Source organism: Periplaneta americana, chromosome 9 (genome assembly GCF_040183065.1).
Source record: "Periplaneta americana isolate PAMFEO1 chromosome 9, P.americana_PAMFEO1_priV1, whole genome shotgun sequence".
Classification (NCBI taxonomy): Eukaryota; Metazoa; Arthropoda; class Insecta; order Blattodea; family Blattidae; genus Periplaneta; species Periplaneta americana.
Window position 1 is genome coordinate 89,730,071 of NC_091125.1, and position 27,656 is coordinate 89,757,726.

At 35.8% G+C, this 27,656-nt stretch overlaps 1 protein-coding gene across 2 annotated transcripts in view; it reads right to left on the minus strand.

Moving 5' to 3' along the window:
- The window catches only part of LOC138706217 (forkhead box protein J1-A-like), a 104,618-nt gene that overhangs the window by 62,992 nt on the left and 13,970 nt on the right, over nt 1-27,656 (minus strand). The gene's annotated exons all lie outside the window — the stretch shown is intronic.

The window sequence follows — 27,656 nt, forward strand, 5'->3', positions numbered from 1 at the left end:
AAACCAGTTTCCTTTAAATATACAGTAGCCTATTTGTACTCATATCATTTCTGTTGTTACCAGGACCTGATTTACAATTTCGGAGGCCCGGAGCTTAACTTTTTTATGGGGCCCCTTCTTTTCGTATATGATAAATAGGTCTATCTTATTTCATTGAAATTCTGTCACCTATCTCCTTTCACAGTGTATTTATCTCACAGAGGTTTTTATTAATTCTACAGTTTGAGGAGAAGGATTAAAAATAAAGTGATCCCATAAAGGTATCAGTGATTATGTGTGGTCAGAGCTGATTGCATTAGTTGTAGTACCGGTATTATCCCTTGTTTCCTCTAGTGCACTAATTCAGGAGTTTGAAAGAAATGTTCACTTTTGCCTAAATTATGGCTTAGGCTTATACAAAAAAAAAAAAAAAACCTTGATTCTCCACAATTTAGTAGCTGTGGCTAATTGTTGTCTCTGTATACCAAAATCTTCATTAGTCTGCGTTAAAACATTCTTAACTTTTTGAAACTGGAGATCTCTGTGGGTGAAGGAGTTACTGCTAGTAACATAATTTAAACGAACATACTTGCTCAATGATCAGCGTTGTTTTTCCTTTTGCTGAATTTCTGAATTTCTATAGCTTTCCGTTTTCTCTTATTGGCCCAAATTTGCTTCGAATTCAATTTTTAATTATGAACATTCCTACAAAAACACTTTAACACTACCACTACACACCGATAATGGTCCTAAATCAACAGAAATTAGATAAGCTGCAAGGAACACAAGTACTAGGCTCCTGCCTAAATCAGGCCCTGGTTGTTACTGAATTGTTTGACGTTGAATGAAGAAACATTTGACAATGCAATTAACAGAGAATGGGCTATTATGATGCTATCTTTTAACATGAAATATTTGTACGTTTGATTCTGGAGAAATCTGGTCACACTTTCTGTTGTTATACGGTGACGTCATCCAAGCGCTCTAGGTTACGCAAGAGATAAGAGCCGATCTGTTCAAATCTGTTCCGCTCAGACGAAGAATATGTACAGTAAACTTAAACGCTTAGTGAAATATTCAACTTAATTTTAATTTAATAGAGATCGAGATCGCTTCGGTAGTTATTGAAATTCGTTTTACGTCGATTTTTTTCTTAACCAAGGTTTAAGCCACAGTCGCATTTGTCGCATTTTGCTATTGAACTTCTAAAAAATTCAACGAACTTTCAATGCAAATGTGCAAAAATGCGACATCCACATTGGACTTCAGAAACGAAGATGGTAATGGAGAAAATGAAATCAGAGATGTGTTTGAACTAATCTGAATTTAAATGAAATGGTAATGGCACGGGCAATGTTCAAAACGGTATTGAGCAATAGATGTTCAGGAATAGATTTCAAAAAGTTGGTGCAAGTCATGTAAGTTTAGTGAACAATTTCTACTAATTGATTTATATAAATTGTGATCGAGAATTTAGTTACAAGAATCTGTAAAAACTGCAATTAGAAATCACTTTTCAGTAAAAAAATATTAGCATTCTGCAAACAATAAATCTTGAAGGGCATACTAGTAAAGAATATTAATGTTCAGAGTGCCCATAACATAACGTATTAATGTGATGTAAATTCAGCAGTAATTGATTCTAAACATACCTACGTGTAATGATTTACTTACATGAGTATATCTAGAGTGTGGTGAGATGGATTGGAAGTAATAAAACGCCAAGAAACAAATTACATAACTTCTTGTTTCTGCATACTTTATTAATTTTTATCTTTCTCTAGAACTATTTATAAAATTGCACAAGTTTTCGCATTTTGCACAAATATAATTTTTCATTTGTGCGTTTTTGGGAAAATTATTTCTTAGCTTAAGCCCTGGTTTTAATCCAAAATGCATTTGATAAATGCGATGAAAATTTATTGATCTTTTCTTAATAGTAGATGGATATTTTTAAATCGTACAGTAAAATAGGGTGGTGGTAAACGAAATTAACCTGCATAATTAATTAAACTCTTTCCTCGACAATATACGAACCCCCTTTGTAGTCTATATGCCAGCACGCCGGCACAGAGCTATCCAAATGCTTGCGATGAATTGTCATAATCGGAGTTATCGTATATATCGTGTTTGTTTAATAAAGACTCTTAGGGCCGTATTCATAGACATTCTTAGCGAGGGCTTCAGGTGGATGATCAGCGAACTAACGTTTTTCGTATTCATGAACCAGTGTTAGCGATATGATATGAATCCTGTACAAGTAATCAGTCTATAGCCGGGGCTAGTTTAGCACGCTCGTAGTGCGGGCTAGCGAAATGTCTATGAATAGCACCCTAAGGCATTAATTTTGTCTTATTTTCAGATTAATTCCGTGCTTTTTGCATTAGTGGTGTAATTCCTGTAATAGCCTACTATTCAAAGGCGAATCCTTGGCCTCACCTCGCCAAATACTATTCGCTATCACCAATCTCATCGATGCTAAATAACCTCGTAGATGATGCAGCGTCGTTAAATAACCAACTAAAAAACTATCCAAATAGGGGAAAGTAGCCATCAATGGACCAGCTAACGATTTCTTATTTTATCTAACAAAGGCAATGCCTTAAAATTTCGTTCATAAGCTTGAACAAATTACATTACTAATAAGGAATGATAAAATGAAGTTTGAGGGCTACATCCTATTTATATCAATTTAAAAATTAGCTCATTTAAAATTCGGGTATTGATTCAATGAAGGCGACAGGGTTGTAAGAATGGACCAAAAGAAAAAAAAAAATATATATATATATATATATATATATATATATATATATATATATTTCAAAATAATGTCAACAAATGACAAATCATAATAGCGAAGAAACATAGATTCAATTAATTGATGTTGAATTTACTTTTAATCCAATTATAATCACATTTTGAAACTGAAAATAATGAAAAACACAGTCCTTGTCACTTCAATGTTTTAAAGTTCCAGGAAATTTCAAATTAGCTAATGCAGCAGTTAAAAATGTTAGCATACAACTTTAAATTACATAACAGCAACATAATGCAGTTAAAAATGTTAGCATACAACTTTAAATTACATAACAGCAACATAATGATGTGATTGTACATATGAAATTATTTTCTGGAATCTGACATTATTCTTATACTGTAGATAAAGCAGTCTTCCTTTTCAAGCCACACATGCCACACAAAGTATTTCTTTTGACTCCGCCTAACATTTACACAAGCTTCATGTACCCATTTCCTGCAAGACATACACTGAATCATATTTTCCTCGATGGTTTCTTGATACATGAACCAAAAAAAGGAGTTTTGATTTTGATTGCTTCTTGAAGGAAATTAGTTTCCGTGAATGATCCATTTTCAATGCAGTTCATTCATGGGATTTCCAGCTGGTCCATCCATAGCGACTTCGTCATTTTCTAATCACACTTCAAGAGCGCTGAAGAGGTTATACAGGGACATCATTTTATTTTTACTTCAATTTTTATTGTACCTGAGTTTTTGAATGTACTTCACTCCCACCCCCTCTACTAGTAAACTTACAATCGTTCGCCACAGAGAGCCAAGTTAGTGAGTATAGTATACGTTCCAGAAATATGTTCACGTTTTCCAGTGACGAAAGAGCTTTCAATATTGAATCATATTTTCGCACAGGTACTGTCATCCGTTTGCCTACGTCGCATCCTGGTTTCCCCCACCTGCTTCTGTTCGCCCCTTTGTAAAGTCTAGTAGCTGGGCTGTCTTATATCTTGTCTGAAAACATTTAATTTCTGTTAGGAATTGGACGTCTACGTAATATTATACAACTGTTTAAAATAACTTAAGTAAAAGGGCCTCGTTAAGTAATTAACTGTCACGTGATCCCCCCCCCTTTCTACGACCCTGCGACATAACCACTTGGACGGACAATAGATAGAATTTCTGAGTAATTTTATCTTTTCGGATCGGACAGAAGTGAAGATTAAATTTACAGTACGTAAAGTACTCTTTTGTAGAGTAGGTACAGAATTTTTTCAAGATGAGTTACTAGTACGAAGGACGAAACTATTAATTAGGATTAGGTACAATAGTCTATACTGCCATAATATGCACAAAAGAACTGAAGCCTGTATCGAAATGAACGGCCACCATTTTTAAAATGTGTTTAAATATCCATATTATGATTATTTTTCGATTTAACTTCTTTCTCTATATTTTACGCTAATGTGCTGAATCAGTATAATATACACTGCATAATTAATACGTCCGAATGGATAGCTCAATTCGTGAGTAAAAACACTAAGTGCATTACTTACCATGTTATTAATTGCTAGATTAACTTATCACCTATTTTTAAATATTGTTTGCATCTCATGCACCTGAAGATGACTTTTTAAAGTCGAAAATATTAGTGACTTCGTACTAAATAATGTGATGTAGCAGATTATCTGACCTCACAAATTGAAAAGTGTATTTGAATGAAAATTTATTATTATATATAATTATTAATTGTATTCACACTTTTCTGAACCAACATGATTTTCAAAAACACTAAGTGTTAATACAGTACTGTATTTTGGTTAAACAAAAACCTAATGAAAATTATCAAACTCAAAATTGCGATATTTCCTAGTTTACACTAATGGATGAACTTCTTTTCTTCCCTCCTGTACCTAGTAAAGTGATTTGTTTGTATTTTACGCCAGTATCATCGAACTCCAGTCTTGGAAGGGGGAGCAAGCGGTGTTTCCGGTTCTAGACCTTTAATTCAAAGATATAGCCAGGTTAATATTAAAAATGTTATTAAAAATAAAATGATGTCCCTGTACAACATTATGAATGTAAAACTAAAAAGGAAGCAGACAGAAGACTGCTTCCAGCTATATATGCCATTTCATAACTTAATGTCATTAAGCCAATGTGCTCTGTACGTAAAGTTACTTTAAAATTATAATAAAAATAACAAAAAGCTATCTGAGCTTCTTGTTCAGCCCACGTGTTTGCTGCCGCTACCAAAGACAACTCAGGAGTGACATACACGAGGGGAAGCCTTAAGGTGACGTTTCACGCATACGCAGTCAATATGACCAAGATTATGGCAACGGTCCATTGCAAGCAACGGTTCATCGATGGCTACTCTCCCCTAATACTGGATCGAAAACCTCTGTTAAATCGTTGTGGTGTGAACCGTGGTTTTTGTTTCTGTGAATATACGGCGTTTTATAATTGGCCCAATTTTCACGCAAATGAAAATTCCTTGGATAATTTTGCATGAGATCGTCACTATCAGCATTCATATTCGGTAGCCAATGAATAATGACTGTGCTGTTTAGAACTTCCAAATATCTCCGTTCCTTTCCCAGTGCGTGCTGATTTTGTAGTATTCATATATCAGTACAGAACCGACCCTAATATGTTCTTGTTATGGTTAAAAATATTCTATTTACATTGTTTGTTTTAGCGTATGAATAGACTCGGACATTCTATTCCTTATGGACACGAGAGGCTCCTCGTTTATGGCCTTACAATTCGAAGCATGTGGTGGTGATAGATGTGGTCCACGCCTCTATCGAAAGAAGCGAATGATTCTATTTATTTTTATTTATTTTTCGTATCATTGTCATATTTTTCAAAAGCTTCGATCTTTCGTCCTGTTTGCCTGTTTGGACATCAAAGTCATCTTTTTCTGGGTCGACATATATTAAGTGCTTCTTGTCCATTGGTTGATACTGCAACACTAATTAGGCGTTTGTATTATTTGTATTCTTTTCAAATGAGTTATGATTTTGTTTCTATGCACCTGTTATTTTATTAATAGAATACAGGGTGGTTCACGAGGATGTACCGTCACTTACGGAGCTTATTTCCGAAGACATTCTGAGCAAAAAATGTCATATAAACATTTGTCCTAATCGCAATATTTTCAAAGTTACATTAATTTGAAGTTGTTAGTAAAATATCTTTTTTCTTAAGTTTTAAGGGTAAAAAAATATCACAAATATAGAATGAACTATTCAGAAGTGTCATTTCTTTAATTGGCTAGTGTTTTTAAGCTAAAATGTGTTGTTAATTGCTTTGTACAGATTTTATTTTTCAATTTTTAACTAAAAATGACGATCATTCTTACAAACCTATCACAAAAATTGTTACAAATCATACGACTTTAGGAACTTGATTCTTTACAGTTTATTAATGCATCATAATGTATAGTTTTAAGGAATTTAAAAAAGTGGCGTGATTTGTAACAATTGTTGTGAAAAATGCATAGGAAAATGTAATTTTTTAGTTAAAATCGAAAAAAAAAATTCTGTACGAAGCAACTATGGAATTCACAACACATTTTTAGCTACAGAATACTAGTTAATTAAATAAATTATACTCCTGAATAGTTCATTCTTTCCCTGTAATATTCTTTTACCTTAAAACTAAAGAATAATGGTATTTTACAAACAACTTCAAATTAGTGTAATTCTAAAAAAATATTTAGATTAGGACAAATGTTTATATGACATTTTTTGCTCAGAATGTCTTCGGATATAAGTGGAAAATTTATTTACCTACTTTCTATTTCTTCTTATATTTTCGTCTAGATGCCTTTACAGCTGGAGATATTTTGTTCCTGCTATTTGAATTTGAGTTATTTTTGTGACTTGACTTGCCGGTATTTTATAAAACGTAAGATAAAACATAAGCTGTTCTTCTTAACGTTCTTAGGGTCGTTTGGATTGTTTGACGCATTGTTTACTAACGGTACAGTTTTTAATGTGGGCCTATTCTTCATATTTCTAACAACACAGGAACCGAAAATGCCTCATCATATCGAAATTTCGAGTTACGAAGAACGTTCAGAGTTTGTAAATAGCAAATTTATAGTAATTTTGACGCATGATTTAGCTATTTTTTTCCTTGAGAAAAATTACCGCAATAAAGTTATCGATGGCTCAACAGGGTGAATTAGACACATTTTGCAAAATGATAGGTGTAAGGCAGGAATATCCACATTTTTAATTAAGCAATGCATGTTCGATTATACTTCACTTCGGCTCTAATGATGAAATGTCAGGTGAAGATGACCTCTGCTAGAAGGAGTGATCTGTATTTTCAGGTTGACCTGGTTGGCGAGTTGGTATAACGCTGGCCTTCAATGCCCAAGGTTGCGGGTTCGATCCCGGGCCAGGTCGGTGGCATTTAAGTGTGCTTAAATGCGACAGGCTCATGTCAGTAGATTTACTGGCATGTAAAAGAACTCCTGCGGGACAAAATTCCGGCACATCCGGCGACGCTGATATAACCTCTGCAGTTGTGAGCGTCGTTAAATAAAACATAACATAACATTTTTTTTTTTTTGTATTTTCAGCGCTCTCACTTTTGTGTAAGGGAACATATTGGACCGAAATTTGGGGAAAATGGATTGGTCATCGCGGTCCCATCCCATAACTGGCATTCTCATCCGAGTTAGATCCATTGGATTTTTTTTCTGGATCAATTTAAAGAGCTGGATGACCTCTGTAATGCTGTATTATTTATACACGGTATAAGGGGTGTAAGTGCCGTCCTTTTCACAGTCGTCGGGGACGATCTACAGGATCAAAAAATGTCCATACAACATAGAGTCAAAACTTGATAGATTTCCCAGAAAAAATATTTCTCCTCTTATTTTATTCGCGTTATACTGCTCATATCGTTAGTAAAATTACTAAAACAATTACATCAGTAGGTATATCTAGCAAAGAGTTAATATTAGTTTAAATAAATATTAGCGTGTTCTATTACGTTTTCGTGAAATGAAATAAAATTGCATCCTTAAATTTGTTGATATTCTGGCGTGCGAGACGTGGCAACGTTCAGCAGGTAGTCGTAAGTACGAGTCAACTGAGTTCAAGCTCCCTGTCCATAGCTCTACTGCCGAGCGGATGGCAGTTCAATACAGGGTATTCAATAAATAACATAACGTCATTCACAGTTTAGGAATATATGTTATTAATTTATGGAGAAAGTCATCGTAATTCAAGTGAGGCAAGAAGATGTACCGTCAATGTTTTCCACAAAGAAGGTTACCTAATCGGCGAACTTTTGTAGCAGTTTCTCAACGATTATTAGAAACTAGGAGTCTCTTACCTCGTTTAGAAAACCACACAAACAGAAATTTATTAAAAAATGTTACTGCTTTATGGAAAAGGGAAAGATCAAAATGTTGCATTAAAAAAAAACTTCGTGTGACTTTGTGTAGTAAACCATTATTGTTTATTTTTTAGAGCTATAATAAAAAGAATGGAATAATATTGCCAATATTGTTAAATAAAATGGAAATTTACCATAAAGTTCTATTAATGAAATTGAAAGTTTGTATTTGCTGTTCGTTTTATGTAAACAACGGTCCGCCCCTGCATTAGTACAGAGCATCTGTTTTATATCGGTATATCTGTAACCGCTTGAGCTGTAAACTCCCTCCTCCCCATCCAGCAACGTTGCCAAACGCCTAATATTGTAAACTTTAATAATTAGTTAAATATTGTAATTATAAAAAAATTGTGAGGACATTTTCTCTTCCTTATGACATGAACATTAACAGTTAAAATAATGGCACTTATACCCCTTACACTATGTAGATAATATCTATCTGTACTCTAATGTCGTTTGGCTGAATTGCCATCATATCGTCCGTAAAACAATCTTCCATTTTATTAGCTGGAAGGAAAAAGGGGGCGAAGAAGAATTTATAAAATACACTGGTTTCCGAGTTACATTCCTTGCAGTAAGTGCTGAGACCTGGGGAACTGATCTTCCACTATCATATTTGATCTAAATGGAATCAACAACCCTTTAGTTATATGATGAAGGATGAGTGGAGCAGAGAATTTCTGCACGGAAATATCATATGTACAGTAGTGGCAAAAAAAAAAAAAAAAAAAAACCGGACGGACCCTTGTAGCTGATTTCAGAGCCGTGTTGACAGTGACAGCACAATAGATTGGTAACTAAGACTTTCGTGGTTCGAAGCCTGCCTAGGAATGAAACATGTTTTTGTTTCTTATTCAAATTTATTCCCAATACTTTTCGATTGCAGCGATATTTTACTACTTAATTAACTTATTATTCCCAGAACATGAATTTTACCAGCTTATTTTCTAATGGCTTTCGAAATGGGCTACGTAGCAGTCGAAACTACAACAATTTCAATAGATTACTCGCTATCTTGTGAATGCGGGCGTGGCATGCGCAGTGGCTCATTTCGAGGAATTTGATTATTCCGTCGCGTCGGTCCGGTTTTTTTTTGTCACTACTGCACTTCGGTACATCGTAAAAATAACCCTTTAGTTAATTGAAGTAACATTAATCGAAAAACAGATGGTCATTTTTACTGCAGAACTAGCCCATACACTTTCCTGTGATCACTTCAGGTAAGAACGGAAATAAATTCAGTTATGTACTTGGTTGATTCGGGAAGCAATTCAGTTGTGTGGTTACCATGAACCGCAAAGGAATGGAGTTGCGCCCTACATGTCTAGGATGGAATCCATTACTCCCGTGATAAGGTGTTAGATGTTTAAGATAACTAGCAGAGTTGAATTTTGACGCTGGCAAGAAGTGACTAGTAAATTCTACTAGGAGCCCTCACATTAAGACAGAACTGCTTTACATACCATGAATTTAGGGCACACAAAAAATATTAATCTCATTATGTATATGACGTCATAGACATCTGATGACGTAACATTCGAGATATCGAGAATTGGAGTAAAGGACTGTGTATCGCAATCATTATTTATACTGATTTTCTTATCTACAATTACTTAGTGAGTGTACCGGCCACCTGCACCGTGTCATCAATCAGCACGCTACCTGGCCGCTGCTCGGCAGTTCTTTGTCCTGTCATGTAGTGACGTCACGGCTGCTCCATCGATCGACTGTCCGGTCAATCCACTCGAGAGCAGAGTGTCCGCGTTCCGAGAATTGAACTGGCGAGCACAACCCTCGGGGCGTGCACTGTGGGTAAAGGGTTAAACGCGGGCTAGATAGACAACATTCAGTAATCACAATCGAGGAACTGAAAATGATTTTAGATTGGATTTCATTTTATTGTTCTTGAAATATGGAGTATACGACGCTTTGAGGATTGGGCTACCATCCTTTTTCTTTTACTTAGTTATTTAACGACGCTGTATCAATTGCAGGATTATTTATTTTATTGGTGGTAGCGAGATGAGGCCGAGGATTCGCCGTAGATTACCTGACATTCGCCTTACAGTTGGGGAAAATTTCGGAAAAAACCAACCAGTTCACGCATTAGCGCAACTTCGGATCGGCAGGCAAGCGCTTAGCCGACTGAACTACGCCGGTGGCTGCTACAATCTTCTTCAGAGAAGAAAGAAAGAAAGAAAGAAAGAAAGAAAGAAAGAAAGAAAGAAAGAAAGAGACAGTCTTCCTGATTGAAGTCGTTACAGTTTGCCTAAATCCATTTCACTGACCAATGATTGTCGGTGAAGTACAGTTGAGAGGAAAACTACTCGTAATCTAACATTTTTATTATATTCTTACGTTCTCGCAATTTTGCGTGGGCTTGATGAAACATGCATGTGTGAACTCCAAGCCTGTTTGTCACTAGTCTCAGTTCGCAGTACGGCACTAAACCGAGTGATAGGTATTACAAGTTTCTGGAGAAAAAGGTGATGGAACTCTGTGCAGAAAATATAATGACTTGGAGATGATTACTGTCCAGCGCACGGGAATTTTGTCATGTCTGCGCCACAGCACATATACAACCTGCGCGGCATCAGTCGGAGGTAATCCGTAGGTCTCCGATTGAAAGCGCGCCAGCAAATGCTACGAATACAAACTAATCATGCGCAGCACTATCCAGTACATTGACCAGCTCGATTTCCTGACCATACATTCCCAGATTTTTTCTTTTGGGGTTAACTAAATGAGAAAGTTTGCCTCAATGCACCAACGACTCCAGCAAACATACAGGAGCGCATACGAAATTCTTGTACGAATATTGAAAGAGAAGTAATTTTATTTTACGTACACATATTTTTTTTCAAAGAATTGAAGAGTGCGTTGAAGTAGAAGAACTTCACTTTGAACATTTATTAACATAATGTAATTGCGTTTACCTTTTAATGTTTTCATAATACAAAAAATGGATGGTTACGAAATGCTTGACTTCCTTTTATCAATTTATACTTTTCAAATATCTGTGAAGCTATGCACTAAATTGAAAAAAAAAAGTTTTTTGTACGAAGAATGAGAATAAAAAATATAAGTTACAGGTTTTCCTAAAATAGTAGATTGACGTTCAAATGACCTTGGAAACATCCTCCAAATATTAGCGCGTCTAGCCGCGAAACCAGGTGGCCCAGGTTCGATTCCCGGTCGGGACATGTTACCTGGTTGAGGTTTTTTCCGAGGTTTTCCCTCAACCCAATATGAGCAAATGCTGGGTAACTTTCGGTGTTGGACCCCGGACTCATCTCACCGGCATTATCACCTTCATCTCATTCAGACGCTAAATAGCCTAAGATGTTGATAAAGCGTCGTAAAATAACCTACTAAAATTTAAAAAATCCTCCAAATACAGACTAAATAATGCAATTTGCGTTCGCCCTTAAAGGCAATTAACTTTTTTTTATTTTTTTTTAGTATTATCAATTTAAGTAGACTATCCGGTACATATAATGAACAACTATGGAGACAAACTACAGCCTTGGCTGACACCTTGATTTATTGATTCCCGCTCAAATTGATTGTTTTCTAAACGCACTGGAATGTAATATATTTTGTTTATTGCCTATCTTAAGGATCAATTTTAGGTCCCCTACTTTTTCTAGTGTTCATAAATAATCTTGCCCCCCCCCCAATAAAATATGTAGGTCATCCCATATTATTTGCAGATGACACAAGTATAGAAATTGCCGTCAATAACTCCAACGCATTCCAATCTTCAGCAGAGGAAATTATCCTGAAAATATGTGATTGTTTCTTAGCCAATAAATTAGTATTAAATTGTAACAAAAGTAACATAATCCTATTTAAATCCTTCCAAAATTCAACATCGCAAATTTCAAGCATAAGAATTAACAGCAAGTCCCTAATAGAGACAACAGCAACAAAATTTCTTGGTCTACAAATCGATAATATGTTAAATTGGAAAAATTGTAGCCTATCAAAGAAATTACCCTCAAACTAAATTCAGCATGTTTTGCTATTAGATCTATGCAAGAAATAGTAAATATCAATACCTTAAAAACAATATACTTTGCATACTTCCAGTCGGTAATGAGTTTTGGAATAGTATTTTGGGGAAATTCTACAAATAGTAACAGTATATTTCTACTACAAAAAAGAGTAATTAGAATAATAGTAGGTGCCAAGTATAGGGAATCATGTAAAACCATTAAAAAAAAAAGTACAAATAATGCCCATGGCTTGTCAGTATATTTTTTCATTAATAAACTTCCTCGTATGTAATCGTGAATTTTTTAAAGTAATTCAGCAGTTCATAGCATAAATACTCGTCAAAAATGATTTTCATACTCCGTCGGCAAATCTATCGTGCTATCAAAAAGGAGTGCGTTATATGGCAGTTTATATCCATACGGATATAATAACTTAAAACATAAGATTATTTATGGCAAAATTAAAGAAGTACTTTATTTCTCGCGTCTTCTATTCTATAGGCGAATTCATGACATTCAACAACGCTTCATGAATATTATTGTGTTGTATTAAGTATTGATACTAAAACTTTGTGTTGTAGACTACTAGTAGACTATATTGTTAAACTCGTCTGTATATATATTTCAATTAGACTGTGACTATAATTAAGACTTTATAGTACTATTAAGATTTCTTTTTCGTTTGACATTTTCCATATTTTAGCTGTGACTCGATGTACGAATACCATGGAATGTAAATAAAAACAATAAAATTAACTGATTTGGAACATCATATTTCAAAATTCCTAGTAATTATTTTCCTATTAACTTTGTGACATGTTCTTTTTAAAGTCGATTGAATTATTTTTTTAGTTCTTTACATTCCACAGTATATATTGTGACACAAGGAAGAGAAACACTAATGTTTATTTTACCGATCATGAAATTATAGACTACTAGTTGAGCTTAATATTTGCAGTAAGGCGAAACTCGCTCGCGTATGTATACGCGGGAATTTAAGTCTTGATCGAAGGTCACGTACAGAATTGGGCAAAATGATTGCTCGCTCTGAAATTTCCGTACTGAAATGTCCTAACGCGCGGTTCACAAGACTACGACACATTGCAAGTCAGATGACGATATCCTATGGTCCTACATATAACTGTTAGTTCAGTTTCAATCAATTCATATATTTTTTCTCGGCTACGTGTGCTGTAGATTACATGCCTTCCCGTATTATTATTATTATTATTATTATTATTATTATTATTATCATTATTATTATTACTATTGGAAGTATCGATATTGAGTAAGAAACTGTTAGATATAGGTGTGCTATTCATCGCTTAATTCTTTGCGTATTATAATAATATTAAGTAAGACACTAGCAAAATACCTAAATAATGATATTGAATTAAAGAGCACATTAAATAAAGAGAAGAACTCGTCAGAACTCGAACTCGAGTCTTTACAATAGAATGAACACTTTATCTGGTCACCAGTGTTGTGCACAGGCGCTTTCGAGGCTGGAAATTCGCAATGATTAATTCTTAGACTTAGAAATATTCCAGTCGAGCAATCTTTTTGCCTGCGACTGCTTTTACTGCTTGGAATATAGTCTATGTCTAACTCTTTACGCTAAAGCATAATGCTTACAAAAAATATATATTATATTTACATAGACCAGCTTTAGAAATTTTACGATTTATGGTGCCTCGAATTAACAAAAGATATTTCAGAATTTCAGACTTATATACTGGTTGGCATACCAGACTTACATCCAACGGAGTAGGTATATTTATTTCATTTACAAATCTGGGATGCTGTATAATGTTCAATAATTTCATTGGTTTAGATGTAAAACGTAACGATTTCAAAATACTACAATGTTACAAAATACTCAGGATAGATAGCCCTAAAAGCTTTGAATAGCTTATAAATGCATTTAAAAGCTAGTCTGGGACTGCCAAAATGTCTTAATGCAACTGGAAAAAAAATAGGTTAAATTTAAAAGCCATATTGGAAATCCGATAAGCTGGTTTATTAAGTTAAACACAAGGCCCGTTTATGCTTATCTGTTCGAAAGAATTAACTAGACGTTATTTGTACACATTTTGTTTAATGAATATTTAATGTTTTCGACTCAATTGAGTCATATTTAGAAATTGTGCCAATGAATACATAAGTACATCTGTTTAAATATAATGTACATGTGTGTGGTCAAATGCAATGTGAAACACTAATAAAATTAAACAAAGTCCAAACATCTGTTGTGAGTCAATACAAATATAAATATAAAAATTTAAAAATTAAAATAAAATTTAAAAACATCGATAAAATATTATGCATGTATAAGCTGTTATGTAAGTAAAATATTTAAATTAATTACAAACTGCGATGTGTTGCACAGTCTATGGTATAGCGTGGAAATTCATAGGATTTCAGTGAAGAATGAACACAAAATACGATGGTTACGTGGGCTGAAGTACAAATCCTGTTACAAGTCTTCGCAAAGCGAAGTGTGGACTTGGGCGCACGAAAAAGTTATTGTCTTGAATAAAATGAACGTCATGGCGATGATTCCGTTGTCTTCGTTGAAGAACTGTCGCCTACCTATATGTTAGCAGATTATTGTTGGACTACAGCTGGTGATGTGTCTGATACCCGATGAAATATACATAAACGGTAATTTATATTTATTATTATTACGTAGTGTAATATAATTTATATAATGTCAACACCTGTGGAGTAACGGTTAGCGAAACCGCCGCAAAACTAGGTGGCCCGGTTCGATTCCCGATCGGGGCAAGTTACCTGGTTGAGGTTTTTTCCGGAGTTTTCCCTCAACCCAATATGAGCAAATGCTGGGTAACTTTCGGTGTTGGACCCCGGACTCATTTCACCGGCATTATCACCTTCAACTCATTCAGACGCTAAATAACCTAAGATGTTGATAAAGCGTCGTAAAATAACCTACTAAAAATATAACTTATTAAATTTTAATTTCCTTGAGCTCCGTAACTGACTAATTTTAGTCATATTTTTGTTCAGAAGGTTCGAATTATATATACACGAATACATAAATTATACATTGATTAAAGTTCTCGTTAACACTTTGTTAAAACCATAAAATTTACTTTGCCTTACGTTAAAAAAGTGTTAAAATTGTTAAAAAAGGAATGTACCTTCGACAGACGGCCCGTTTCGACGCTATGTCGCGTCATGTGACAGCCAGCCCCCACCATAGGAACAACACACCCCCACCCCTACCATCGACAAATGCACATCATAGAGTCAAGATCACCAGTGGTTCAAGAGACACTGAAGATGACGTGACATAGCGTCGAAACGGGCCGTCTGTCGAAGGTACATACCTTTTTTTTTTTAACAATTTTAACACTTTTTTAACGTAAGACAAAGTAAATTTTATGGACATAAATTATACTTCCAGCACAAAAAAGTTAAAATGTGTTGCCCAGTGTAATGAAAACGTACTAGTCCGAAGTTGGATGCCAAAAGTATGTATAGTCTTAGACACAAAAATGACCTCTCTCCTGAAGTCCACTTCGGGCACCGCCTGGTTCACACAAGGAAAAGGATGTTTATTTTGCACCTAATTTACTCCTTGAATATATCTTCGTTATAGATTATATTCTGACAGGAAATATAGAAAATGAGTTGCGACGAAGAATAGGAGTCGCCTGGAGAAAATTCTGGAACCTAAAATTCATATTCCTAGATAAACATATTAGCATCAAGATAGGACTAGAAACACTGCAAACTTGCTTCATACCAACCCTGCTGTATGGCTGCCAGACTTGGACATTCACTAAAGGACAGATCCAGATGGTCCAAATAAGTCAAAGGAAAATGGAAAGAAGAATGCTGGGCATCAACCTCCAAGAAAGAGTGAAAAACGAGGAGCTGCGAAGAAGGAGCGGCCTAAAAGGTGCAGCCACTACAGCACAGTTAATCAAATGGAGATGGGGAGGACACGTGATCAGGATGCAGCCAGACAGGTGGGTTTATGCTACTGCGGTATGGGACCCGAGGATGGGGTAAAGAAGAAGAGGACGACCACGACAAAGATAGTACCATGACTTCAGAGAAGTGGTGGGTGAGCAGTGGACCAGAAAAGCAAGAGGAAGGTCAAAGTGGAAAGAGAAGATAGCAGGTCTGAAATAAATACTGAAAGTAAAATGACTAATAGAGATACAGTAGAACAAGCGAAGTGAAGAGAACAATACTAGATTTAAGGTAAAAAACTATGCTAAATAAGGTCAGGAGAAAACAGACAGAGAAAGAAAGCTTACAAGGAATAGCTCACCCTGTGAGTTCTGCCGAGCTAGCCCTGACGATAAATAGGAGGCCCTTGCCTTTCAGAGATTTAATAGGCTTGCCTATTGTCTATTGATTATTCATAACACTTGACCTATAAACAGAGAGAAAAGCAACAAATAAACTAAACAAAGGAAAAGCAAAGCGGAGTAGTGCCTAAGGAATTTCTTAACTTGTAAACCTAAGCTAACACGGAATCGACCGAAGTCTTCCGAAGGGAACTGGCTGTTAGAAGCCAGTCATTTCTTTTTTGTCTAAAACTATACATCAAGTTTTCATAATGTGGTCTAGTGATTCAGAAAGCGATGAGGAGTTTGCTGTTATTCAAGTATGACGTGGAAGGGAACATGCGTTAAAAATAAACTTTGAATTAAATACTTTATATGAATTTAACCAACGATTTACAACGTGTCCGCAGAAGCTGGAGCGACTAACGTCGAATACAGGCACTTCCCTGGAACATAATGTGGAAAGGAATCGTGTCCTTATAGTCAAACAACAATAATTACAAATAAGTCGACATTGGCTTACTAACGGAGTATTTTCATAATGACGATAGTATTTGACCGATAAGCAGCTGTAACTATAAGTATTGTACGTATTGGGCCGTCTTATCAAATAGTAATATAGTGTTAATTACTATATAACATTTTTATTATGATTAACATTTTCAAGCATTAAATGCCATCTTCAGATCATTCATTTCACTCATTAGAACATGCTAAATACAAGGAACAACATGTAGAGAGTAAAAGTATACAGTGTAGATACAATCAGAATTGAATTATTCAATATAGTAAAACATAATTATTACTGTTAATTGTGTTCAAATGCACACATTATTTAGCATACTAGTATATGGATTGGTTTGGAATCATGGTTATCAATTAAGTACAATAGCTGAAGTTAAAATATAAATTGTTTAAATTTAAAAGTTAAAATACGTGGGCGTGATTACAAGCTTGTTGACATAAAATTTATCAGAGTGGAAGGATGTCACGCCTCGAGGTTCACCATGCCGAGTTTAATTTCATTCCCTCGTGTTACAGTAAAACTCGGCATATATGAGCCGTTCAGAGCAGAAGTGGTGTAAGTCAAAATTGGGTAATGAGGTTTAAAGTAAAAATTCTGCAAAATACAGCGCAAAGTAGCAGTTAATATGTCCTTCGTGCTATCCACTGACTACTAATAGTTTAAATAAACTGATTATTAATTGCTCCTTTGCGCTGTAATTTACAGAATGTTTACTTTAACCCTCATTACCCATTTTTGACACACCACTTTTGCTCTCAACGGCTCATATGTACTGTATATTATTGTCTGTATAATTTGTAGACTGTTACAAATTTATCAAACTTAACAGTAATGATTAGAAATATTTGAAAGTACACAGAAGTATTATTATTAGTGCTGACGGTTTCCGACCCGAAACATTGCTTTTAGATAAATGTTGTTCTGATTACACACTTTGTTCGTTATGATAATAAAAATAATTAAATAGACAGACACAGACAGATAAACAAACAAACACATCTAGACAAACAAGTCAAGAGTTGCAGGTAGAATTACATGAACTTCATAAATTGTTACGTTCTTTTAACATCCAAAACCTTCTACTAGAACTCAAGGAGGTTTTTAAGCAAGTGTCGTTATTAGTATCTTCAATACAAGAAGTCATGGCGACAATTCATCCTTTCAATAAGCCAACGCACAACATGGTACATAGGCCTAAAACTACTCCACCTGTCGATCATTAATTATATAAATGTCAATAGGCTGAAGATTCAATTATGATAATTATAGGTGAATCCAAACATTTTCTTTCAGAAGAGCATAATTCACTAGTCAATTAATATAATAATTTCTGTTGTGTTTATATAATATTTTTATTTTAATGATTTTGTATTATTGGAGGCTGGCCTCCTCATGTTTGTTCTGTAAACCTGACAAGGCAAACACCTCTTTTTGGTGTGACACTTGAAAAAAAAATGCATAACTTAGGTTATGCGTCACGTCACGTGATTGGTTGGTAAATAAATAAATAAATAAATAAATAAATAAATAAATAAATAAATAAATAAATAAATAAATAAATAAATAACCAGAGTGGATAAGTGGTTTGGATGAGGTGATATTCTTACTGGCTCATAGTCCACAATGTCGCGTTGCCTGATATTGTTTACTGTGCTCTGATTGGCCTGTTTCGGCAAGTACTCTTAAACTGTATTGTTTTGTGTTCCTTCCCTTCCTTATCAATGAATGTAACAGTTAATTTCTAGGTTCAAACCGTCAGCTCTAATTACCATCATAATCTATAACACTGAATACGTAAAATGGTATTGAATATCCGATATGAATGTTATATTTTCCGTCTTCAGTAACCTAAGATAAGTCAAAATTAATATGATTTGAAATTTAGTTACATGTAATCGTTTTACAAGTCACGGAAATTATTTTGGATAGGATTAAAGGAATTACGAAAGCGTTAAGAAACTTAACAAAAAAATTTGAACGACATAAATTTATAGTGACGGATTATTACGTCACAGCACGCCACTAGAGCTGTCATTTCTGTAGCCTTGGCCGGCGCCGTCTGTTGCGGGGAGTCGCATGTCTCTTGCAAATTTAAAGCGTTCGGACCATCTTCGTCCGTCTAACAGGGACACCGGACAGCTTGTAGTACTTTTCCGTAGGTAGTTGACAACACGAGGTCGTTGGCGTCTACGAAAGAAACCTGGTGATCAAAATGTACTGATACGAAATATGAAGCTAGTGAACATAGTTGAGTTTCACAATACTCTTTTTATACCGATATAGGTAATTGAAAATCATCTAACGTAAGAGCGAATTGAAGAATGATGTTTCACCGAGCGAGGTAGCTTAGTGGTGAGACAATGGAATTGCATCCGAAAGTCTCGAATTCAGGTCCAGAGGCCAGACAATCTGGTCGGAGTTTTAATGGGTTCTTTGATCATAAAATAACTAAGAATCTGGTTATTAAGAAAGGTTCCCATTTCCATTACAAACTTACAAATGTTTTAAAATAATCCTATAACTTTTATATAAATAGAGTCCTTAAAAAAAACTAAAAATTGGAAAGCTACAACCAGTGTTTCATACTTTTTCCTCATCTTGTATTTATAATGGAAGTGATATGATAGTGCAGATTGACGACGGCAATAGAATACTTCAAAATAAATAATACAATTTATTATGAGGTTTGTAATTAAGTGCGTGGTTAATTAGAGAATTATGCTGAAAATCTGCGTAGTTTGAAAACAGCGCATCGTCGGCTGCCTTACGAATACACACACGAACTCAAGTCTGAATAGCAGCATTCCGTCCCTTAGTAACCTTAGCAGGGTTACCAGATTTCTTAATGGCAGGAAATAACCATACTTGTTAATCTCTTTGTTTAATTTCATGGAAACCGTCCACTTCATTGAAAAATTACAAAGCGTTAAATAATTCCTTATCGGTTTATCTAATGGTAAGAATGAAAATCAGAATCGTACAGATAGTAGCCAACTTATCGAGTAAAAGAGAGTAACATTTAGGGAAAAGTAATTTTCTTCTGAGAAAAGTATTCATTTGGGACTAATATGGTATTCGATTTTTTTGTAATTTCTCCAAGGAATAAGTTGTTAAATTATACATAAATATGATATGATATGATATGATATGATATGATATGATATGATATATGATATGAAATGATATGATATGATATGTTATGATATATTTCGTCACAGCACTTCTTTACATGTAATAGTGTACCTCATATTTCTGTATCCGGTGCCACCATATTGTTACAATAACACATTATTTGCAGTACATATCTACACAAATACTTCCAATTACACTAAGTACCTTTTTTATTTCTTGGTCAATCTCCCCTTCAGTATTTTTCCTACATTTCATTTGCTATTCTCTATTTGTTCATTAATCCTAACATATCTAATATTATATACTCATTTCACACCCCCTTTTTCCTCTAACTACTACCTGAATTTCAATTTTTCTCTATAAATTATCATATTGAATTATTTGTCCTATTTGTTCTTTGACCTTTTCTCCTATCTTTCTCTTATATTCATTTAATGTTCCAACGTTCAAATGTTAGTACTAATTTTATGCTGTCACTGTACACTTCTCTTAACCCTTTCTCACTATTATCACTCATTCCTAATTGCGCTCACTTTCAATTTCTCACTATTCTGCTTACACCTAATACTTTGTCACTATTCTCACTTCCTATAAAAACTTATATATTATTCTACACATTTGCTTATACACTTTCTCTCTCTCCTATACTTCTCGATTTTTTTCCAGTTTTACTTGCCGTTTTTGATCACATTCGCCCATTTTTTAATCATATCTAATACCTCCGCTATATCCTCAGCTGTCGCAGGTTCTGATCTTTCTTTACTGTTCGTCTCTGCCTTATTTCTATCTCTGTCTTTCTTTCTATTTATTTCTTCTTCTATTCCTCTTTTATTTCCCCCCCACGCTTTCACTTTCACCTACTAGATTTCCTCTTACACTTGCACCCTTATTCTTTTCACTATTTTCTTCCCTATACATAAATATGTAGCTATATTACTTTCATTCTGTATAAGTAAATATATGATAGTGTAAAAACTACAATCTGATCCGTTAGTGTATGGATAATATTAATTTATTATTACAGAGCTATTATGATAGTAGGAAATATTTCTTGCTGATATATTATGGTTAAAAGTTCGGAGTTTCAATATATGACAATCAAAAATGCATTATCTAAAAGGACAAATGAAAATCGCAGATGATTAAAATGACTACTACAAATCAACAGCGGGAACAATGTGTTCTTTTGTATGCTAAATTTGAGCGTGTTTGAAAGAGTTCAAAGGGAGTATGGTGTGCGTAATGTACCTAAACACGATTCCATAATGTTGTGGTATCGAACATTTGTAGAAAGAGGTTCTGTGTTAAAAAAACATGCAGGAGGTCGCAGGCGAAACCCATAATGAGAAGCAGCTATCTCTTGGCTTGGCCCCCAAACTCCTCAGGTCTAACCCCTCCTGACTTCTTCGTGTGGAGTTTTGTTAAAAACATTGTCTATTCACAGAAACCCAGGAACATTGATGATCTGAGAGTAAAAATTATTCAAGCTTTTCAACAAATCACCCCTCTTATGTTACAACGGACATGGGCTGAATTGCATCACCGTTATGAGTTGTGCAGGGTGCGCAATGGGAGTCATGTTGAGCTCTGAGGTATCTCCCATCTTTCAGTGTTGTATGCACAAAGTTTCAACAAATAAAGTTCAGTAGTAAATGAATCGCTTCATAAAGAAAGGGCATCAGTCACACTTTTTTCGAAATTGAGTTAACATTGAATTTTCCATCTTGAATGTTCAATACATCATTTTATCAAGAAAAGAAACCAGTCCAACATTTCTTTCATCGTGATATTGTGTTCGGAATGTGAGCGTTTTGTAAAGGAAGAGGCATCGGTCCGGATAGTTTTTCTTCATTTCCCTCAACTTAGCTAAACTGGACTGATGCCCTTTCTTTATGAAGCGATTCAAATGTTATACGGTGTTTTTATTTTATCCATACCCAAACGGATCACCCTGTAAATAAAGTAGTAAATAATTACACATATAGACTAAGTAATAAATATGAAAATGAAGAAGTGAATAAGTAAAGTATAAATAAGTAAGCGATTTTTATAGAATAAATATGTTATTTAAAATGAATAAATCATTAAATAAATAAAATATAACTGCAGTCCTTAATACCTGCAAGTGTTAGTACATTGGGGATATACTCTGAAAGCAATTCAATTAACGCGACAGGTGGGAAAGCAGTGAATAAACCCTCACAACGACCCTGGAAGCCCAGACGGCTGTAATTTGCTCTCCCATATGGGAACTGGACAGATGTGCACAAAGTCCGCAGCAACTGCTGTGACGGTTGTCTGCACTCCAAGTGCAGTGAAACCCTTGTTGCGTCGACAGTATGTCGTGGCCGATATATTCTGTTGCGACCGGATTCATGAAACTATTATTATTATTATTATTATTATTATTATTATTATTATTATTATTATTATTATTATTATTTGTTTTGGCGTAAATTTTATTTCGCTGTAAGCATTGCCTGCTGGATCACACCCTATGGTTGTTTACACTGCCTGCCCAATTAACAGTTATGCACGAGTATCCACTAGGTGGCAGGTAGTGACTTTGCATATATTGATAATGTTAATAGCGGTCAAGGTCCGTCGATAAGCCAGGTCTTCGCACGCTGTCATATTTGCGCCAACTCGTAGGTTTGTTTACATTGCGTTGTGGTTGGGTTGTGGAAAGAATTTGTGTTTAAACTTATATATTTCATAAAATAGTTTCCAAAACAGATATTTCGATAACTTTCGGAGAACGTTCTGCTTGACAACAACTGATGGCACAAAGATGGCGGACATAAGTGGAATGGGATGAGAGGACCTGACTAAGAGTTGTTCGACAGCGACATCTAGAGACCTTGATATTGCCACCTAGCGGCAAAATAACTTTGATTGAGCAAGCAGTTTACGCAGCTATAGAATGCGATCCAGCAGACAGTGGCTGTAAGTAAAATCAACAATGTCACAACTTGATCGTCTGTTGCAGGCTAAAATCGGAAATAAACTGAAAGATATCATTATTACGTAATAGCTGAGTCGGCGCTATATTACTATGGGTCACACTGAAAATTTTTGCAAAATGATATGTATAGCAACAAATTATTTCTGATTTCGGTTTTACTGCTTCTCAAAATATCCCTCTTAAATTTTATGTACTTGTCCATTCGATGGAACCAGTCAGCAAAGCACTGACTGCACCCATTTTTCTAGAGGCACTTCAGACACTAGCTCGTTGAAGGCCTTAGTCGCAGCTCCAGCGGCGTTAAAGTACACTGTGCTCATTTTATTCTTGTTGGCTGGGAACAAGAAGAAGTCGTCTGGCCATAGATCAGGACTGTAGGGAGGATGAGTCTTTAATATCACACCTGAAGTGACAAAAATGTCCACCGTCTGGGAGGATGCATAGTCATGGTGGAGAATGATACGGCATCGAGGTCGTTCTGTACTTATTTTTTCCAAGACTATCTGTAAACAATGGTGGTATACCACTCAGCATTAACCGTACGATGACTTTCCATTGGAATAGAAATTAAGGACCAGAGCCATTGTTTCCGTCTCTTTTGACTTTTGTTGGCCTAACATCGTCTGGGAAGATTCTTTGTGCCGATTGCAGTTTATTTTCTGGCTGACAACAGTAAATTCATATTTCGTCACATAACGATGTCAAAAACAGAATTTGATTGGTCTCGATTAAAATGTTACTCATTTCTGTGCACCAATCAACACGTATTTGTTTCTCAGCTTCTGTCAACTTACGTAGAATTCACCGAGCACACCACATCATCAGAGAAAGATGATTACGGAGGACATTTTGTGTTGCAATCATACCTATCCCCTAACATACCTGAATCTCGGCATAGGTGATTCAATTATTTTCTTTAATAATTTGACGCATAGCGTCGATATTTCTGTCACTGGGACATGTAGTTGGTCGACCATCGCGGGAATCGTCGCTGATGTACAGTATGTTCACGTTTAATACCTGGAAACCAATCATATACAGTTCTTGCTGATGGTGCTCCATCTCCAAAGCGTTTTGAAGTCGTTAGATGTATTCTCTTGCTATCAGTGATTATTTAATATTATAAAATCACAGCCCGAATGTCTTGTCGATTTCAATCCTTTAATTTAGTAGACTGTTAACTACAAAAATATCTAGCAGCTAAATAAATATAAATATTTTTTTATTTGTCAACAGCAGTTGTCTTGGAAACTGAATTGCATTAAGTCGAAAAAAGGTAATATAGTTTATTGTTAAGCATATCAATTTGTATAAATTCTCAGTGTGACTCCATAACAATACACTTACTTACCTACAAAATGGTTTTTAAGGAACCCGAAGGTTCATTGCCGCCCTCACATAAGCCCGCCATCGGTCCCTATCCTGTGCAAGATTAATACACTCTCTATCATCATATACCACCTCCCTCAAATCCATTTTAATATTATCCTACCATCTACATCTCGGCCTACCCAAAGGTTTATTCCCTTCGGCCTCCCAACTAACACTCTGTATGCATTTCTGCCTTCGCCCATACGTGCTACATGCCTTGCCCATCTCAAACGTCTGGATTTAATGTTCCTAATTTATGTCAGGTGAAGAATACAATGCGTGCAGTTCTGCGTTGTGTAACTTTTTTATATTTGTTTCTCCATTCTCCTGTAACTTCATCCCTCTTAGCCCAAAATATTTTCCTAAGAACTTTATTCTCAAACACTCTTAATCTCTGTTCCTCTCTCAAAGTGATAGTCCAAGTTTCACAGCCATACAGAACAACCGGTAATATAACTGTTTTATAAATTTTAACTTAAAGATTTTTTGACAGCAGACTAGATGACAAAAGCTTCTCAACCGAATAATAACTGGCATTTCCCATATTTATTCTGTGTTTAATTTCCTCCCGGGTGTCATTTATATTTGCCTCCGTAACAATAGAAAAAAATTAAATTAAAAACTGCGCCAGCATTCATTATTGAACACTTGCTTATGTATATGTAGTCTTAGACACAAAAATTGACCTTTCCTGTAGGGTAATTTGTCTAAATTGACCTTCGGGCAGCGCCTGGCTCACACGACTAGGGAAAGGATGTTTATTTTGCACCTAATTTACCCCTTGAATAGGTCCTATATCTTTGTTATAGATTTATTTATAATACTTTGTATATAAACAGACAGAAAAAGCTACAAAAAAAAAAAAAAGACAAAACAGAGCTGAAACATGCATAAGAAATATGTTCACGTGTAAACCTAATCTCTCACGAAATCAGCAGAAGTCTTTCAAAGAGGACTTTGAGTATGGGAGGAGGCAATTTTTTTGCCTAAGGCGATACATACATAATTATGTGTAGACGCATGTAACATTTTCCTTTAAGGAAAGTTTGATTGATTCAGAGTATTCGTATGTGAATCAACAACCTGGCCACTATATGAGTTTTTGGGCTTTGACGGCGACTGGGTTCGGACCTAGCCTAATTCTGAACCTGCCCCTGTCGTGCCTGCAGTCAGGCTGTGATTGCCTCTGTGGCGTCCTGCGGATGCTCGTCCACTGCCGCTGTAATTGTTAATAGCGGAGGGAGCGTCTGGCATCGGAAATCGATAGAGCATCTTCAGACGCCTGGGCGACGGCAGGACGAAGCGGGTTTGAGTCCCAGCTACATACTGCAAAGTCTGCCCTTGAATCGCCCATCACTTTCATTTCTAACTTCAGTTTTCAGTCTATGGCGTAATAACTAAAATTTTAAAATAAAATTCTCGGCGTATCAATTGAGCTTCAGCTGTGTGATTTGTGATAAACACAATGCCGTGAAGGGTTTTAATGGGATATCGCTGTTTCTCCTGTTGTTATATTTACAACTTATAATAATTATATAATCGCTAAAGAAGCAAAAAGTAAGCTACTGCATCGTCATATCTCTAGGAAATAGATCATTTGAAGAACCTTGATTGTAAGGGACTTTCAAGCAGTGGGAAGTCATATAAGAAAGGTAAAAAGTCGTCGGTTTTTCCGAGGTTTTTCCAACTGTAAGACGAATGTCAGGTAATCACATAACGAATCCTCGGCCTCATTCTGCCAAATGCCATCTCGCTATCACCAATTCCATCGATGCTACTTAACTTAGTAAACACAGCGTCGTTAAATAACCAACTGCAAAAAGAAGAGTAGACTGATGAAGAAAAGGCAAAGGAAAAATAGCAACAGGAGGGAAAAGAGGGTATCAAGAGGAGAGAGAAGAGAAGGTACAGGAAGAAGTGAAGGCGGGGGGAAGAATACAATAGACGGAAATTGAGAGGAAGATGCAAGAAGCGGTAGAAAACACGGGGGAAATGAAGAAAAGAGAAGCAAGGCACAGAAGGCCGAATAAGTTTAAAGAAAGTTGGAAAAGGAAGAGAAGATGAGGAAAAGAAGACAAAGCAGAGGCAGAAGAAGTGAAGAAAAGAGGCACAGAAGGCGGAAGAAGTTGAAAGAAAGGTGGAATAAAAGGAAGAAATTTTGAAAAAAGAGGAAGGGAACGCAGGGAAAAGAAGAAAAGCGAAGAAAGGGACAATGCCAAGGAAGTTGAGAGAAAGGTGGGAGAAGAGGAAGAAAAGATGAAAGAAAATTAAGAGTCGGCGTGGAAGACAGGAAGCGAAGAAAGATATATAAGGCCGAGGAAGTTGAGGGGAAGGTGGTAGAAGAATAATAGAAGGTGGAGTAAAAGGAAGAGAAGACGTGGGAAAAGAAGGAAAGCGAAGAATTACACAGAACGCCGAAGAAGTGGAGAGGAAAATGAAGATGAGAAGGTTGAGGAACAGGAAAAGAAGGCGGGGAAAGAAGAAAAACGAAGAAAGGCATAGAAGGCCGAGGAAATTGAGAGAAGAGTGAAGATGGAGAGAAGTGGAGGAAAAGGAAAGGAAAGCGGGGAAGGAAGAAAAGCGAAGAAAGGCACAGATGGCCGAGGAAGTTGAGAGGAAGGTGAGGAAGATGAGAGGAAGGTGAAGATGACGAGAAGGTGGAGGAAAAGGAAGAGAAGGCGGGACAAGAAGAAAAGCGAAGAAAGACACAGAAGGGCGAGGAAGTTGAAGATGAAGAGAAGGTGGAGGAAAAGGAAGAGAAGGCGGGGAAAGAAGAAAAGCGAAGAAAGACTCAGAAGTCCGAGGAAGTTGAGAGGAATGTGAAGATGAAGAGAAGGTGGAGGAAAAGGAAGAGAAGGCGGGGAAGGAAGAAAAGCGAAGAAAGTCTCAGAAGTCCGAGGAAGTTGAGAGGAATGTGAAGATGAAGAGAAGGTGGAGGAAAAGGAAGAGAAGGCGGGGAAGGAAGAAAAGCGAAGAAAGACTCAGAAGTCCGAGGAAGTTGAGATGAATGTGAAGATGGAGAGAAGGTGGAGGAAAAGGAAGAGAAGGCGGGGAAGGAAGAAAAGCGAAGAAAGACTCAGAAGTCCGAGGAAGTTGAGAGGAATGTGAAGATGGAGAGAAGGTGGAGAAAAAGGAAGAGAAGGCGGGGAAAGAAGAAAAAAGCGAAGAAAGACACAGAAGGTTGAGGA